Here is a 16,003-nt window from a genome sequence, read left to right as displayed (position 1 = left end):
CCCCCCTATTTTTTTTCTGCTTTGTTTATCCCTGCATGTGGTCTTTCATGTGCATATCTGGAACAAGAGCTTGTGGGAGATGCTAGGGGGTAGTCACAACCATCCCTTTCCAAGAATTGTCATTCCATAAGAATATTGGGTAACTAATGGGAATTAGAAAATTACCATCTCTCAGAAAAGAGAAAATGTCCTAAAAAAAAATCTTCTCATAAGGACCTCTTAGCAGCCACTATGAAAGCAAAATGACTGAAGTTTCTGTGCAGAAGTACAGCTTTCATGAATGTGCCATAGGTATGCAATACTGAGGAGAAGATGCCATTTACCTGTGGTACAGAGAAGAACAGGCATCTCCTGCACAGGGGGTCTGTTGCTGCTCTTGTCTTAAAGAATGAGTTAATCAAGACAGCTTTCAGAGGTCATGGGAAAACTGGGCCTCTGTTGTGCTGAGCACTGTACAAACATAATGAATCTGTATCCCCTTGCTATTTCTAGGAATGACATCCACACACACACTTAAAAACATCTTTTCATATGCATAGTACTGTATTTGATGACATAAGAGGTGGTGTTGGGGTGAATGGTACCTGACACAATATGAATAGCTGCAGTTCCTTCCACAGTTATGGGGGTTTTTTATGCTCCTCTTTTTCCAAAATGTCCTTTTTGGAGGGAGATGGAAAGAAGGGAGTTGGTGGTATTTTTTCCAGAGTTCCTGAAATACTATAAGGAGCGTCACAGCCTGCCAGAGGTGTGTTCCTGTAGTTTGAAGCCCAAGGTGTATGTTGCTTGCCCTTGGAGGTGGCATGAAGGTACATGGAGGTTCAAAGTCTGGTGGGAGATGGCTGAATGACTCTTTAGGCTAGAGAGATCCCAGCTGGTCACAGTCCTGCTCATCCTGCCTGAAGCAACCAGTCCCTGGAGTGAAAGAGTCTCAGAACTACACTCCAGTTTTGTCGTGGAAGGAAGTAGTTGGTTCACTTCAAAAGAAAGTCCTGGAATAAATTAATATAACGCAGCCAGATGATCAGTCAGAGAGCTGGGAATGAACAGTGAAGCTATTTTACTTGGGAGAGTTGAATGTTTATCAGCCTTTCTCTCCATCTCTCTTGGAGTCTCTTTCCAGCAGTAAGAACTAAGATGAAATGTAAAATACAAGGAGTTATATTAGCTAATTATTTCCTGACAAATATCTGGAGATTATGATAGGCTACACGAAAAATCAACTGATGAATGTTTTGTGAATGTTCTGATTGTTTGGAAATAGGATTGTATGAATGATGCTTTAAATCATTTTTAGCTTTTGTTGACCTAACACTTCAACACAATTTGCCTAGTAGATTCCCTGTATTGCACACTTGTATTTTTTGGCTTTACATTCCAACAGATGTAAACCAGCAACCATGGACTGTCGCTTCAACCTGATCTCCATAAATCTCAAAGGAGACTTTATGAATGATTGGTTCCAGTGTCCTGATGCATTAGGGAGAGTAAAATGTCAAATTTAGCATATCACTGCTACTTCGGCATGTCAGTTTTACTATCACTCTAGCTGTGTTTGCCAGATGCATTCAAAAATGCAGTTACATTTTTATTACTGTGAAGTACAAGAAAATTTATCTCTGAAAGAAGTTGCTGGGGCTTACTTATTTTCACATCTGTCCTCCATTAAAAAGAACAATCCAAAATAACCACTTTCTCTACTGAACAAAATGATGTTCTATATGCTACAGGTACCACATAAAGCATATTGTTCATTAATGAAGCACTTAGCTTTAGGGCATGTGGTGCAGTTCCCCTGTTACGCATGAAAACTGGCATTCCGGTGCCTCAGCTGGCAGTGGGAATGGCGAAACTTAAAGTGGGGGCAGACTTACTCCAGGACGTGGTGCACTGTATCATCCTTTGCTTTCTGACAGAGGATAGTGCAGAATGATATGGAGTGAAGTCAGTAGCCATGCTAGATAGGGCAGCCACCTTACAAGCCCCCTCTCCACAACCAGTTTTGATCTCAAGGGTCGTTTATTCCTCAGCACCATTTGCAGAGAAGCAGGAGAAGTGCAAGAAAGGAGAGTGTGAAGAATACGGCCAAAAAAAAAAAGTTGAGGAGGAAGAGAAGAAAGAAAAGACAGACAAGAGAAAACAAAGCAGAAGAGTAAAAGAAGCAGAGTGGTGGAAGAGTCCTTGGGAGGTGGCTTCTCTGTTGAGCTAGGCAGATATGGGGGCTCTGAAAGCCGCAAGTTCATGAGGCTCTAGTTCTGTCCCCAGCAGCAAGAGACTGCTCTGCATCACTGGTGTAAGAGATGCTGGAATAATGTTCATTTAATTGCACAGCCTCAGCAGGTAAGTGTTTTTTGGATGAGGTAATTTATGCAGGGTGGAATCCCAGGTCTCTATTAACACAGGTGCTGGTATCTGTTTCTATGGTTACAGTTGCAAAGCACAGCCCTCTGCTTTTAAGTTGTTTGTGAGTATATGAAACTGTCATCTTGGGAACAGACATTTCCTGAGCTTGGTACTTTCCCTGAGGTAATACCTTTCCTTTAAGACCTGTTTTGAAAGCAAGTTTGAGAAAGACAGTTCTGCTGTTTTGACAGGAACGGAGGAAAGTATGATTTTCTTACCTGCTGAGAAGGCGTATGTGTTATAAATGAGATCTAGTGCAGACAAAGAGGAGGGTGCGAGGGTGTTTGCTTGTTTGCTGAATACTCAGTCTACCTCCTTTTCCCAGGATTATTTCTTAGTCAAAACCCTCTGGTTTCACTCGTGCTTACTGTCGCTCCCATTCATAGCAAAGCGAGGTGTCATGGTCTATCTGCGCCTTTCCCTTCTATCCAAGGGATAGTACAGAGGCATGCTAGGTACATCAGTCTGAATAATTTTGTTCTCAGATTTTGAGAGAAAAGGAACCCTAAAATGTACACACTAATAGAGCTGGTGACAGTGATGAAAGGCTCAGCGGACTGCGAGCGTGTCATACAGTGTTTTAAGAACTACACTTTTTTCTCCAAATTAGTGTCCTGTATTTTAGATTAATAGGCTCTCCTTTCCCATAACTTTTTCCAAATTAAAATGTCTTCCAAAAGAAAACCTAATCCTTTTCAAAAACCTTCTTTGAATGTTGACCTAGAAGTCAGTCACTGAATGTCTAGCTTTTGGGTTAGGCAACTTGCCAACAAGCATACAAGCTGAAACAACATTTTCTCTCTAAATTGAATTTGAGTGGGAAATGGAAAATGCTAGCACACTAAGGTAACTCAGTAGTGGGTGTTTTGGGGGGGAAACTTTTGATGGATAAATATACCTTGATACGTCTCCTAGTTCCAGAGGCTTTCTTGTCTCTATTTGCATTGAATCACAGTATGTAATTTTCTGACATACTCTTGTGTATAGATGCTCTGGCTTCATCAAAATCAAACTTGGATTTTATAATGAGGTAGTTTTATTTCTGGAAAATAAGACAAATCATGATATGGCTTCTCAAAGGCATGAGGTTATATAAAATAAGTTGCTGTTGCTTCCTTTTCAAATCTAAAAAATGAACCTGGACTCTAAATGGAATTTGTCGTTGGTAAAAACAGACCTTCTAGTGATCCCCTAACATGGGTTGTACAGGGTAATTACAAATGCTGTGATAGTCTGATTTTTAAATTTATCGCATACACATAGATGCACAATTCCTGCTCAAATGTTTACTGAGTAGCCGCTGTCTTATAATGTAAAACTTAGTAATATGAGAAGGTATGCAGGAGAATTTGTTTGAACTCAAAGACATAGCCAAAAAAGAGGGGGGAAAAAAAATCATGGGACATGAAGTAGGATGCAGAAGAGTTGAACTGTGGAGGGTAGGGGAGATGGAGAACGAGGAACAAGGTTCCAGAAGGAGGAGTAATACTGTCCAAGGAATGTAAGATCAGTGCCTGGTTATCTAAAGCATATTTAAACAGTATATTTTTTTGAACTTATCATCTGAGTCCAGCTCTCCCTCCATAATTCCAAAAGCTTTAAAGAGCATCTGAAATTTTAGATGCATAGAGAGATCTTAGGTTCTACCACAGAAGCCCCTCTGCATAGGAGAGCAGGAGCTTTGGATCATTGCCTGTGCAATCAAGCTCTGATGACTTCTGTATATCAATGCATGGTAAATGAAGCAATAAGAACATAATCTGGGAGCTTCAACTCCGCTTTCTTTTGTAGAGAGAAGACTGGAGCCCAGTAACTTAAGAAAAAGCTTTCTTAAGAAAAGCTTTCTTTTTTTTAAATGCACTGAGAAGAATTACAAAATCTATCAGTGTATGTGGCGTTTGCCGATTGTGCTACCAGCTCAGTTCAGTGAAACTGCAAGAGGAAAAGGAGAGGTCGTTTCAGAGGCGGGTCCATTCTCCTGTCTGCCAGAGAGTGCCTTTGGGACTGACAATGTTCTTTTTCATCCAAGTTTCTTTTCTGTTTTTCATCACGAAATGGGAGGAAAAAAGCCCAACTTTTTTTTCTTGTCCTTTGTCTGTTTTATTACATGTTTTGGAAGCTCTTTGCGTGTTGGCTTCTTTTACCGATGTCTGTATACGGCATGTAGCATGGTAGGACCACCATCTCTGTGTATCTGGAAGTACTTCCATGAATATATATTTAGTACCAAATTCAATAATAGAAATTTGCCCTTGCTGTTAACAAATGCCACCTATATTTGACTTCTGTTTGCTAAAAACTTTCAAAGTTTATTGTAAATAAGCTCCAATGAAAACAAACTGAATGATTAGTTTGGATTCCCTTCAGAGTGATTTCTGGCATGTAGGAAATAAATTATAGTGTATTCAAAAAAAACCAGCTGCTTCCATTTGGGTAGAATATATCATGATTTAATGAAGACAGCCATCTGCTTCTGAGTAAAATCCTAATTAAGCAATATATGAATCAGAACAAAATTAGCTATAAAGCAATTAGTATTTTATAAGTGTTGCCAGCAACGTATAGCAGCTAGTATGTGAAAAGTTTCTTTAAATATGGCTAGCTTTCATCATATTTTAATGCACTGAGAGAGCTATAAAGCTTCTGTTGCCTGTAGCTGATACCACAACAATGTCTCCATGGCAGAATTTAGATTTCACAGCAGGAGCTAAAGCATTGCATTGAGAACTGGTATGTCCGTCATGTTTCAAACTTATTAGTTTGGGTTTTTCCTGTTTGTTGCTTAGCATCACATTTAATGAATTATGCTGCAATTCAGATGCAAAAGCATCTGGAAAAGGCTGTGGAAATATAACCCTGCAACTCTTACCTGTAAGCTGGACAAATTGAACAGGCTGCATCTCTGGGAAAAGCTTGCCTGAACACTTCAGCATTTCTGTGCCAAAGTCAGATTTGTGAAGCTGACGCTTAATTAGAAAGGAAAACCTCCCCACTTAGCTTCTATGGCACATCTCGGGCCTGTTATGCAACCGTGCAAAAGGACACAGAAAGCTGGCTGAAGGGATCTTAAAACTGGAGTTGAGATCGGTGTAATGTATGGACCCCCGTCTCTAAGGAGACAAACTTTGCAAGTCACACAGCCTGAAAACTACGGGGAAGCTTAGGGAAATACTCATTAGCCCTGTATGTTTAATATGCTTTAAGGGAAATGTACATTTTTCCTGGGCATATGTGAAGAATGTGGGTTGAGTGTGGACCCAGAGACATCAGCTGAAGGCATGCACAACCCCAGCTGCCTTGCTGGGCTGGGACGGGCCTTGTTTGGGTTCCAGTGTCGCAGCTTCACCTCCAGGAGCATGAGGCTTGCAGAGAAACAACAGGAAAAGTGAAGCAATGGAATGGGCAGGCAACACTGGTGTGCTCTGACTCAGAGATACAGGAGGTCCTCGTGCATTGTATAATGAAAATAAAAAAAAAGCATTGTAACCAGCACTACTGTGTATAAGCACCATTCTGTCCTCTTTGTGGCAAATTGCTTCCTTCCACATGTATGACTTTTTCTTTGCAGTGCTTTCAAGAACTAGTAAAAGATAATATGTAAAACAGAACTACAGCTTGCTTGGCATGGATGTAAAATTTAATATCCGTGAGAACTCTCTCTGTCTCGCCTTTAAGCTGAAGTAAGTGTCCTGGTAAAACAAAAATGGAGTAGTTATATCAGGGAAATTAGGCAGTCTGTTTACAGATCAGTTCCTTGCCTTTTTTCAGAGCCTTCAGAGAGGATGTAGCCAGACTAAACCCGCAAGACACGCACTACTTCTTCTCTTTCCCGGTTTGTGTTGAATGGTAGAGACATTTTTCTTGGAGATCCAGTTATGGTAGGCAGAGTTTTATCCTGCTCTGGTCCATACAGACTCTGACTTGCTGTGGCACGACCATCGGTATGCAGGTGATCCCACTCCAGGACAGCCTCGCACACAGGCTGCCTCAGACCCTGACACAAACCAGCCCCAGGACTGGGGTGCTCCCACCAGCTACCAGCCAAGACTGGGCATGATAAGGGGTCAGGACACACACACCATGCATCTTTGTTATCAAAAGTACCTCACCTATGACTCAAACCCAAAGGACTTAAAAAATTACTTTTTGTTGTTGTTGCTTACCTCCAGGAACTCTTCTGGTTTTGTTCTCCCTGAGCAAGAAATTGGCTTCTTCAGTTTAGTCCCTGAATAAAATGTTCCAGTGCTGGGTTGAGCTGGGCTGCAAACACTGCAGGCAAATATTTTTCAAGCCAGACATGAAGCCGTTTTCCTTTCCTCTTATATACTCTTCAAATTAAATTCATAGAACATTGGTGGGTTCTCTCATTTCGTGCCTAGCCTATGCAGCAGCACTTCTTTAAGGTAAAATTCTCTGAAAGAAGAACTGAACAGATATTTCTTGATGATATTATTCTGCTGCCTCTTGAACAGCAGCAGTTGCAACAAATCTAAAAGTTCCTCAGCAACTCTCAGCTGGAATGGCCTCAGTGGGTAGCCCCCCATCCTCTGTGGTCTGCCAGCAGCTGTTCAGCTCTGTACAGGGAATTCTACACCACTTCCTTTAGGAACCCAGTGTCAGTGCAGTTTTGAAGAGCAGAGTCAGCCACATCATGTTTCCCATACAGGTGCTGGAGGGAAGCAGCTGCTTGTGGGGGAGTAGTTTGGAAAGGCCAGAGATAGAGGTCTGAGATGGCTAAGCATGCATGTTTCCTCTTTCTCATTAGTCACTTTGCTCCTTTATTGCTTCCACACAGATGACCTGTTCTGCTGCTGCAGGTTAACCAGAATTTCTGTAGAGGCTACTTTTTTTTATTTTTTCATTTTCTTTTTTCTTTCCAGTCCTCAAAATCAGATGCTGCTGTGAATCACTAAGTGATTGTAGCCAATGTAGTAGTAGTTTTCTCTTGTGCAATCTAAAGCCCCTAGCTACACCAAAGTTAAACTTTTTTTTTTCTGAAGAAATGAGGCTCAGCATTAGACTGGTATAAAATGGCAGGAAACATGGTGGGGAGAGGTACAGTGATGAGGAACTTGCTCTACTCACAGTGGTTTCTGAGCTCCAGCGAGGAATAAAAGAAAGATAATGGGGGATGCCTCTCTTTCCTGATGTAATGGATAGATGTCGGTCAGTGGCGATGCAGAAGATGAGTCTTTAGGCCCAAGTATGGTTAACTCCATGATATGGCAGGTTGCAGCTTTTGTCTCAACTTCAGTAGAAAGGAAAGGCAAGCCTTACAAAGGAAGCCTGTTTATGTTGTGTGAATACAACAAAGAGGTACCTGCCATGAGCTTGCAGACCAAATTTTTGATACCTACAGGTATGTTTATCTAGGAAAACATAAAAGCAAAATGTAGATAGCTGTGTTTTATCCTTCCCGTCCAGCTCTAGCTTCTGATCTCTTCCCATAATATTGCTAAGCACCTATACTCCCATGCTTGGGTCTGTCACTGTTTTCTTGCTTGGATAGTCTCCATAACTGCTTTTAAATGTGGTCTTGGCAGCTCTGGAGAAACTGTTTAGTGATAATTGCCCCATGTTGATACTTGCAGAGAAGTTGGGTGTGTTTCAGATATCACTTTGCAGAAATTCAGTATGTGGCTGCCATTTCTTTCTAAATAACTTTAAACTTGGTTGCTAGAACAGTGTCTGTCTTGCCCTCCTGCCATGACGGTCTGAGTCTCTGGGCAGCTGACTGTCCCTCTGTTTGTTCTCCTGTCTGAAAATAGAGGTGTTCTGAGGTGAGTTGTTTTGGTTTTTTTCAACATCCAAGGTATTTTTAAATAAAGGCGTTCAGATACATCCATAGCAGAGTTGCAGAAATATGGGGCCCCCTGATTTGGACAGCTGAGGACCTTTTCTCTACCTCAATGAGGGGGCTGATGGCCAAGAAGCCATTGGCACATCTTCCCTGACAGGAGGCGGGGCAGAGAATGCCCAGGGCTTCGCCTGCCTCCTCCCAGCACCTGAAAACATTGCCAGGGAGGATCTTCCACCTGCCACAGTCCTCTCTGCCAGGGCCCCTCTGCTCAGGTCCTGCTTAAATCTGGGCAGGAGCCTCACGAGCACCTTCACTCTGGCTCTTACTCCTCAGGAGAGGTGCTGGCACTGGCAGGGATCGTACCTGGGGGGGAGGCCACTGCCCAGTCCCTGTCCCCTCGCTGCGTGGAGCCTGCCAGGCCTTTGGGCTTCCCTCAGCAAGGCTGTGCCTCTCCCTGCTCCCTCCTCCATCATTTCTGCCCCGAGCCTCCTCTTTGTGTGAAAGGTCACCATGAGGTACTGGCAGCCTGCAGACTAGTGGCCAAATTTTGCTACAGGGACATCTTGTTTGATAGGGCTCTGTAGGGATAGGATAAGGTTTGGTTGAGGACAGGCCTGTAGGACAGTAGAGTTCAGCCCTCATAATTTGCTGCTGGCAAATGCCTTTTTATTTCTTCTTTCTCAGGTGTTGGGGAAGATTTTGTGTCTTGAAGGGTTTCTCGGGGTCAGCATGTTGTGGGCTTTGTATTTTGATCAGGCCTATCCCTAAAGTTGCAATTTAGTCATCAGATGTTGAGCTGCTCTGTGGTGGTACTGAGACACACAAGAATTAGTCAAAATGGCGCTTCCCTTGTTGCAATCATTTTTTTGTCTAGTTTTAGCAGTGCAATTGGAACAAAAGCGGAGCTTCTGACCCGGAAAGCCTGTGTGGGTGCGATAGGAGAACCGAGCAGTCCCCTACATGGGGGGCTAATGGGGATTGACATGGCCGCTGCTCTGAGCATGGGTCCTCGGTTTGTGCGGCTGCTGCTGGGGCTGCTTTCAGGGGGAACAACATGAGGAGGCAGATGGGTGCTGAGGGCTGAACGGGAGCCGTAGCTCAGGCAGGTCTCGGACCTTGGGGAGGAGAAGCGGTTGAGACGAGGGACAGCCTTGCTAGCAAGGGCAAGAGGTACTGGGATGTGTGGTGGGAGCTTGCGGCAGCAATCACAGCTACTTGTGAAAGCCATGATGAGAATTTTAAACTTGATGCTTGAAAGTTCAAGCGTGTGGTGGTGTTCTGTGTTTTTTTTTTTCTTTTTTTCCTCTCTCTGTCATTCCCCTAATAGCATTTCTCTGAGAGTACGTCCTATTTTCAGTGAGACTACTGGCAGGTACCGCTTCAGGCAAAATCTAACCCTCACAGTTCGGGTTTTACATCAATGATTTCTGCACTTGAACTTGTACAGTTTAGCAATTATTCCAGTTCTTACCTAAACATGTTGTGGTTACATTACTTCTGCTATGAACAGTATTTAAAAATAACAGGATTTAAAACTGGATCTAGTAGCTACTTTCAGTATGCTTCTTTTGAAGGAGATATCTTCATATGTGTATGTCTTCTTTTATTTGCAAATGATGAAAAGGTTTTGGGGGCATTAAAATCGGTCTAAATTTAATCTCTTTTTGCAGCTCAAAATATGAAGAAATGTGTATTTATTGGGCAATCTTACCTGCCTTATGCTGGACTGTGATTGATAATTTCTGCCTGGTATCAATAGAAAAGTCTTATAATTATAGTGTTGGTTTGCCTGTGAAAGCAGGTCTGGCTTCAGCACTCAAGACAGAAAGAGGGTGCCCACATGTCACTCTTGACATTTTCTCAGAAGTATTGCTGCCTCACTAGCTCACCTATCAAGCATGGTGAATTGCATTTTTTCTCATTGATTACTAGCTTTCCTGCGCAGCTGAAAGCATTGCCAGCTATTCCCTGACATGATGTAAAATCAGTTGAACACTTTGGCAGGTACATTGGGTTAAGAAACCATATTTTTAAAGTGCCATTAAGCGGATGCTATTAATGTTGATTTTTTTTTTTTTTTGTCTCATCCCTGGACTGGCAATATCTGTATTTTAATATGTAGGTATGCATGCATCAAAGTAGACACCAAAATTCTTTAATAGTGTAATGTCATGCAGTTTTGAACAGAGAATTCATAAATTATATGGAAAAGTATTGGTTTAGAGAGTGATTTTATTTATCACTGTCACAAGTCTTTAAAATCTGCAGGGAGGGCTTTTTGGCCAATGGTGTTATAATTTTCTTTCCTGAGCAAGTTTTGGAAATCTCACCTTGTCCCTGAATACCCTGAGGGTTACATATCCCCTTAGAATCATGAAAAAAGTTCTTTAAGATCAAGTTCAACTGTTAACCCTTGTCCAACTCTTTTTCAAAGATGGCACAGTTGTTATTCACTCATACAGTGCCCATACCATTCAGGGACGGTAACGGTCTTGTAGGGATCCATGTTATTAGATTTCAGTGGTCTGACAACAATTTACCAAATGCTGCTCGCTATATGAAGAAGGGCAGGCAAATAGACCTGTCCTGTGCAAGACACATGCTTGCTTCCTGGAACACCTGAAACATGAAAAGCACCAGAGCTATTTCTGATTCATCTCACTGTTAAATAAAAGCAGGTATTTATGGAGAAAATACTTCGGGTGCTCATTCATCTGTGCATGGGAGTTCCACATGGAACCCAGTTTGTGAGGGACACTTGTACAACCAGGCCAGGAATTCCCTTTTCCTAGAGCATTTGGGCCTTGGCTGCATGGTGGCTAGTTGATTCATGCAGGTCAGTGGGCATATTTGTTTTCTCCCGCAAGTGAGATGCTCTGGGAAAGCAAAGGTAGTTGGGCCCTCACAGTTTGGATCATGCACAGGGGGGGAATCTATGTAGACAAGGGCCGGGTGCCCTCTCTTGGCCATCTTCACAATAGCAGCCAAACTCAGGACTTCAAAATAGTATCTTGGAATGAAGCAACATGACTGCTTCAGGAATGGAAAGAGGCTTCAAGACTTGTGACCAAATGAAGAGAATTGTTTATTTAAATGCAGGACCAGGAGCTGAAGATCCTAATCTAAACCCACAGTGCTTGTCTAGCTTCGGGTAAGACAATTAACATTTTGGTCTCTGTTAGTCCATCCCAACAACAGGATGAATGAACCTCTGTACTGTTCCTTAGGTACTGACAACAGCTACAAATGAAGAGTCAAAGAGCCTGCTTTTATTATGGACTTTCCTGTTTGTCTCATGTTATTTGTCACAGCAGTCTTTTTTCTTGTAATTTACATTTTGATGAAACACTGCAGCTATCATTATTTCAACAGGATTGCATTTGAGTGGCAGCTGTGGGCTTGAGGCATGCATGTGCCTGCATGCTGATGCCACTTTAGTAAGGTTTATTGGAGACCTCCAGAAAATTTCTAAGGTTATTCAGTTTATCAGTGAACCAACCTACCAGTTGAGGAACTACAGTATGGCAATCTTCTACTAGAAAAGCATATTCTGGTAGTAAATAGTGGTTTCTCTATGTGTAAGATAAATGATCATTGAGAAAGTATTTAACATATGAATAAAAATAGGCTGGTTAAGTAAAAAGAACATTTGATCAACCTTTTGTCAGTTAGCGAAGAATGCCTATGATACCTAGCAAATCGACAGTTTAGTGAAGGAGACTTCATCTGCAGAAAGTCCTTGTCATCTTAATAAAAGAAGGCATTCTCCAAAGGTTTTAAATGATAGTTATGTGCCTGATAGTAAAATGTAATAATCTTTTTATTGATGCTGAAGACCAAGCTAGCTATTGATTGTAATGGAGCTCAGGTGTCTGTATCTGCTGAGGATCTATCCCCATCCTTTTTCTGAGCTAGATTTCTTAGCAATTTACTCATGGGTAAAAGGGAACAGAGATTAGAGCAAAACTGGGTCTGAGCACTGAAATTGCACTGAACAATGAGTTGCTATGCCGGGCAGCTTCTGGGGGTAAGACAACCAGACTGTTAAGTAGCAAACACAATGTTGGGAGTTGCATGCATGTAATTTCCACCTCTGCTATGGGCTTGCTATGTAACTTTAAAGATCTCACTAAACCTCTGAACTAATAGAGTTGTTATCTGAAAATTGTAAGACTCTCATGGGCATGTTTTTCATTTGTATGTGAGCAGTGGTTTATGAAGTGCCCTGAAATGCCTAGTGAAGGGCACTGTTTGGAGGTTTGTTACTGGTTTGCTGTGTGGTGTTGATAAAGATAGAACAGCTGCTGTTACAAGACAACCAGCCTTTACTGGTGGGATGATGCTTGCATCTGCCTGGGTACATCCCATATTAAATCTTTCACCTTAGGAAAAACTCTTGGATGCCCAGAGTCAGGGATGCAGCTAAGCACTTGAGTGCATGTGAGTCTTTTGAAGAGGTGCATGACTTTAGGTGAATTTCCCTAGACTGAGAAAGCAGAAGGATTCAGAACATGCTTCAAGCCCAACAGAATGTATGTGGAGGCAGAAAGCAAACTACCAGGTTTGGGCAGCCATGTGAAAGAGGACAGAGGAGAAAGGGGAGCCACAGTGAGAAAAGGGAAGTTCACAGCTGAGATATCTGAACGGTCCAAGGAAGACTGGCCAACCATGAATCTGAATCAGTTACAATGTTCCTCTTTTAATGTGGGAACCCTTGACATCCTTTGCTCTGCAAGAGGCTTATCAGATCTTGTTGCAAACCAATTCTTGTTCCAACTAATTAAAACCAGAATGCATTCAATACTGAAATGCAAACTATTCATATAATTTACTTTCATTCTTCTACTTGAGTTGGCAAGCCAAAACAGGCCTACATGAAACAGGACTGCAATGTGCTCTGACAGCCTCTGTACGGTGTTCATTGATCAGACAACATTTCCTGAGATGCATGATAAAAAGCCATTCCTAAAAGCCTCAGTACCTAGGACAGACTGCGCAGGCTGCCTAGCCAGGCTACCTGCTGTTATCTTGCATGGAGCTATTTTAGCTTATAAACAGCGGGAACACAGTGTCATATTTTCGTGTGGTTTTATTATTAATTAAAAAACCCACGAACAATGTTTGAACAGCACTCTCATGTTTCCAAAGGTAGGTGCTTTTGAGGCACATAGAGTTGACACGCCTCAAGGCTATACCTCATTAGTTCACTTACGTTGCGCATATATATATGTGCATATGTATATGTACCTGTGAATGGAGTAGGTGTTTTACATACAAATAAAAGATGTGGGTGGAGAAGGGAAGAGGGCTGAATTATTCACTTTCCTGCCCTGCAGCTTGTGTAATCATGCATGCCATGGCAAAGTGAATGTAAAATACCATAAGCAAGGTTTGGAGCTGGTATAAATTAATACAGCCCTGTTGAAGTTGACAAATGTGTCTTGGGCAGCTTCTGTGAAGGGTTAGACCTGCTTGAAATTCACTACTGTGAATGACTGTAAAGAAGAATCGGGTCTGAGGTCCCAGGCCTTGTTTGTACATACTAAATAGCCGTAGGAAAGCAGGGGGGAATGACCTGAAAGTAAAGGTCTTCAAATATTATTTTGAGATGTACAGGTTTCTAGACATACATGCAGGAAACTGGACTCTACTGAAGCAGACAGATATCACCTGGCTGCTCTTGGAGAGGACGGAAAAATAGGAGCACAGAAGAATTCCTGTTCCAAGCCATTAATTGGCTCTGTTTTTTGATATTTCATAAGCAACCTAGACTGGGAATAAAGCTCTCAGTCTATGTGACGGTGGCATGGGTTAGTGCACAACGCAAATGGGAGGAAAATACCACATAAAAAAACGAATGCAGTTTCTGAGTAATTAATTGCTCAGTGCTAGTAAAGCAATGTAACCATTTATTAAAATAGACAGGGTTTTGTGTGTGATGCACAGCTGAATTGCCTGCTGATTAAGAAAGAGCTAATATTCATTTAGATAATAGTCTTGTCAATAATTGTGGACAAAAGGAAGAAAAATTTGATTAACTGAAAAAAATGGGATGGATGACTTCTGGATATTTAAATCTGAAAAAAATACTGAGCTTGAGAGATATTGTTACTAAGTGGTACTGTGACTGCGTTCTGTTAGACACCTGCCAGGACACTTTTCTCTCATCACTCATCATTATCATCGGTTATGGTTTTATTGTGCATTTGATAATGTGCTCAAGGGAATACTTAAATATACTGTGGGGGAGTAAAGAGGATGGGAATAAAAATTTGATTGTATTATGTTGTTTGTTTGCCTACTGACAGAAACTCCTGACTTCATAATAATACGGTATGAAGACACAATTTTCAAAGATCTGTAGACATCTTATTTCCAAAAAGTCAGGGACAGTCCAAGCCCAGGTGGGGTTCGAGCTACATCAGTAAAGGACTTGGGTCTCACAGAACATACCTGGTAAGGTAAATGGCTTGCAGAGTGGGATTCAGAGTGGTTTTCCTGGGTAGACGTGGCAATCCAAAATGAAATACAGAAATGGGAGCTCCTAGCAGCAACAGTAAGTGCAGGGACATTTTGAAATCCATCCTCATTTCCGGCACTGATGGCTTTATCCTCATAGGTTTCATGGGCCAAGACCTTGTTTTTGTTCTTTCAGAAAACCTGATCAGTATTGGCTCTTTTAATTTACGTGACCAACAGTCACATCCTGCCACCATCACCTTAAAGGATTACCTAGAGGTTATGGCATTTGCCTGGAAAGTGTGAACTCAGATTTGCCCTTCTCAGTCTTCCAAAACCTTCTGTTTCAGACTTATGTTTTAGGGACACTTGTATGCCCTGAACATCTGGGCTTTGCAAGAAACAGATCTAAGTTCTTCAGGTCAAACAGGTAAATTGCAGAGTCTGAGCCAGATTTAACCTTGATTTCAGGGCATCAGACAGAAAACTATATAGCTCTTTTTCTGATATGCTCCTGCAGTCTCTTCTGGCAAACCTTTCTCTCTTTTTCCATGCCAGAAAAGTTTGCGTGTTTTTTGTATAGGCCCTAGGGGTAAGCTTTTGCATATCTAATCTTAGAGATCTGTAGTGTAAACTTCAGCTTCTGAGTGAATCACTGAAATTCGCATTATAGTCCACGTAGAGGAACAGGACTCCCTTGAGTGAAGTCTTCCAGTATTGTAAAGCAGATATTAAAAATAAGTTGGGTGAATCCTGCCTAAAAATGCTTATTTCTTTCCTCTAGGGATCTTCAGGCAACTAGCTCAAGATATACTTCTAGAGAGAGGTGTACATCTCAGTGACATCCTTATAAGATAAATCTGTGTCTAGAGTTCAAGGTCTCCCACAACAGAAAGTCAGTGGAGGAGTTAATAAAGGGTGAGAAATGGACACCGCTTCCTGTCTCCTTCAACTTCTCTGTCTTAGACTACTTTCAAATTTACAGGAATTATACATAGTTGTAATCAGTTGTGGTTTGTTACTGGCCTTTTTGCAAGGATCGGTTTGGAAGCTTGCGTGTCTTCTGTTGTTTTGCTTTTCTAAAAGGCCTTGGCGAAAAGGAATGGATCATTGTAACTCACTTTGAGTTAGAGCAGGTTTTCTGGAAAGCTTTTGTATGTTAGTTATTCCCCTTTTTGGAAGTTCATTGTCATGTTGTTTGTGTTTGGAACAGTTTCCCTCTTGAAAACACCGAGCGTAGTATAGTCACAGAGAAACTGGTATTCATGTGGTGCTGTCCTCCACATCTGCTTTCAATCTGCATTCAGAATGTTCTAGGTTTAGGGACTTGTTCCTTGTGGA

Source organism: Egretta garzetta, unplaced genomic scaffold, assembly GCF_000687185.1.
Source record: "Egretta garzetta isolate BGI_Z169 unplaced genomic scaffold, ASM68718v1 scaffold206, whole genome shotgun sequence".
In the NCBI taxonomy this organism is placed as follows: Eukaryota; Metazoa; Chordata; class Aves; order Pelecaniformes; family Ardeidae; genus Egretta; species Egretta garzetta.
This window is presented reverse-complemented; position numbering follows the sequence as displayed.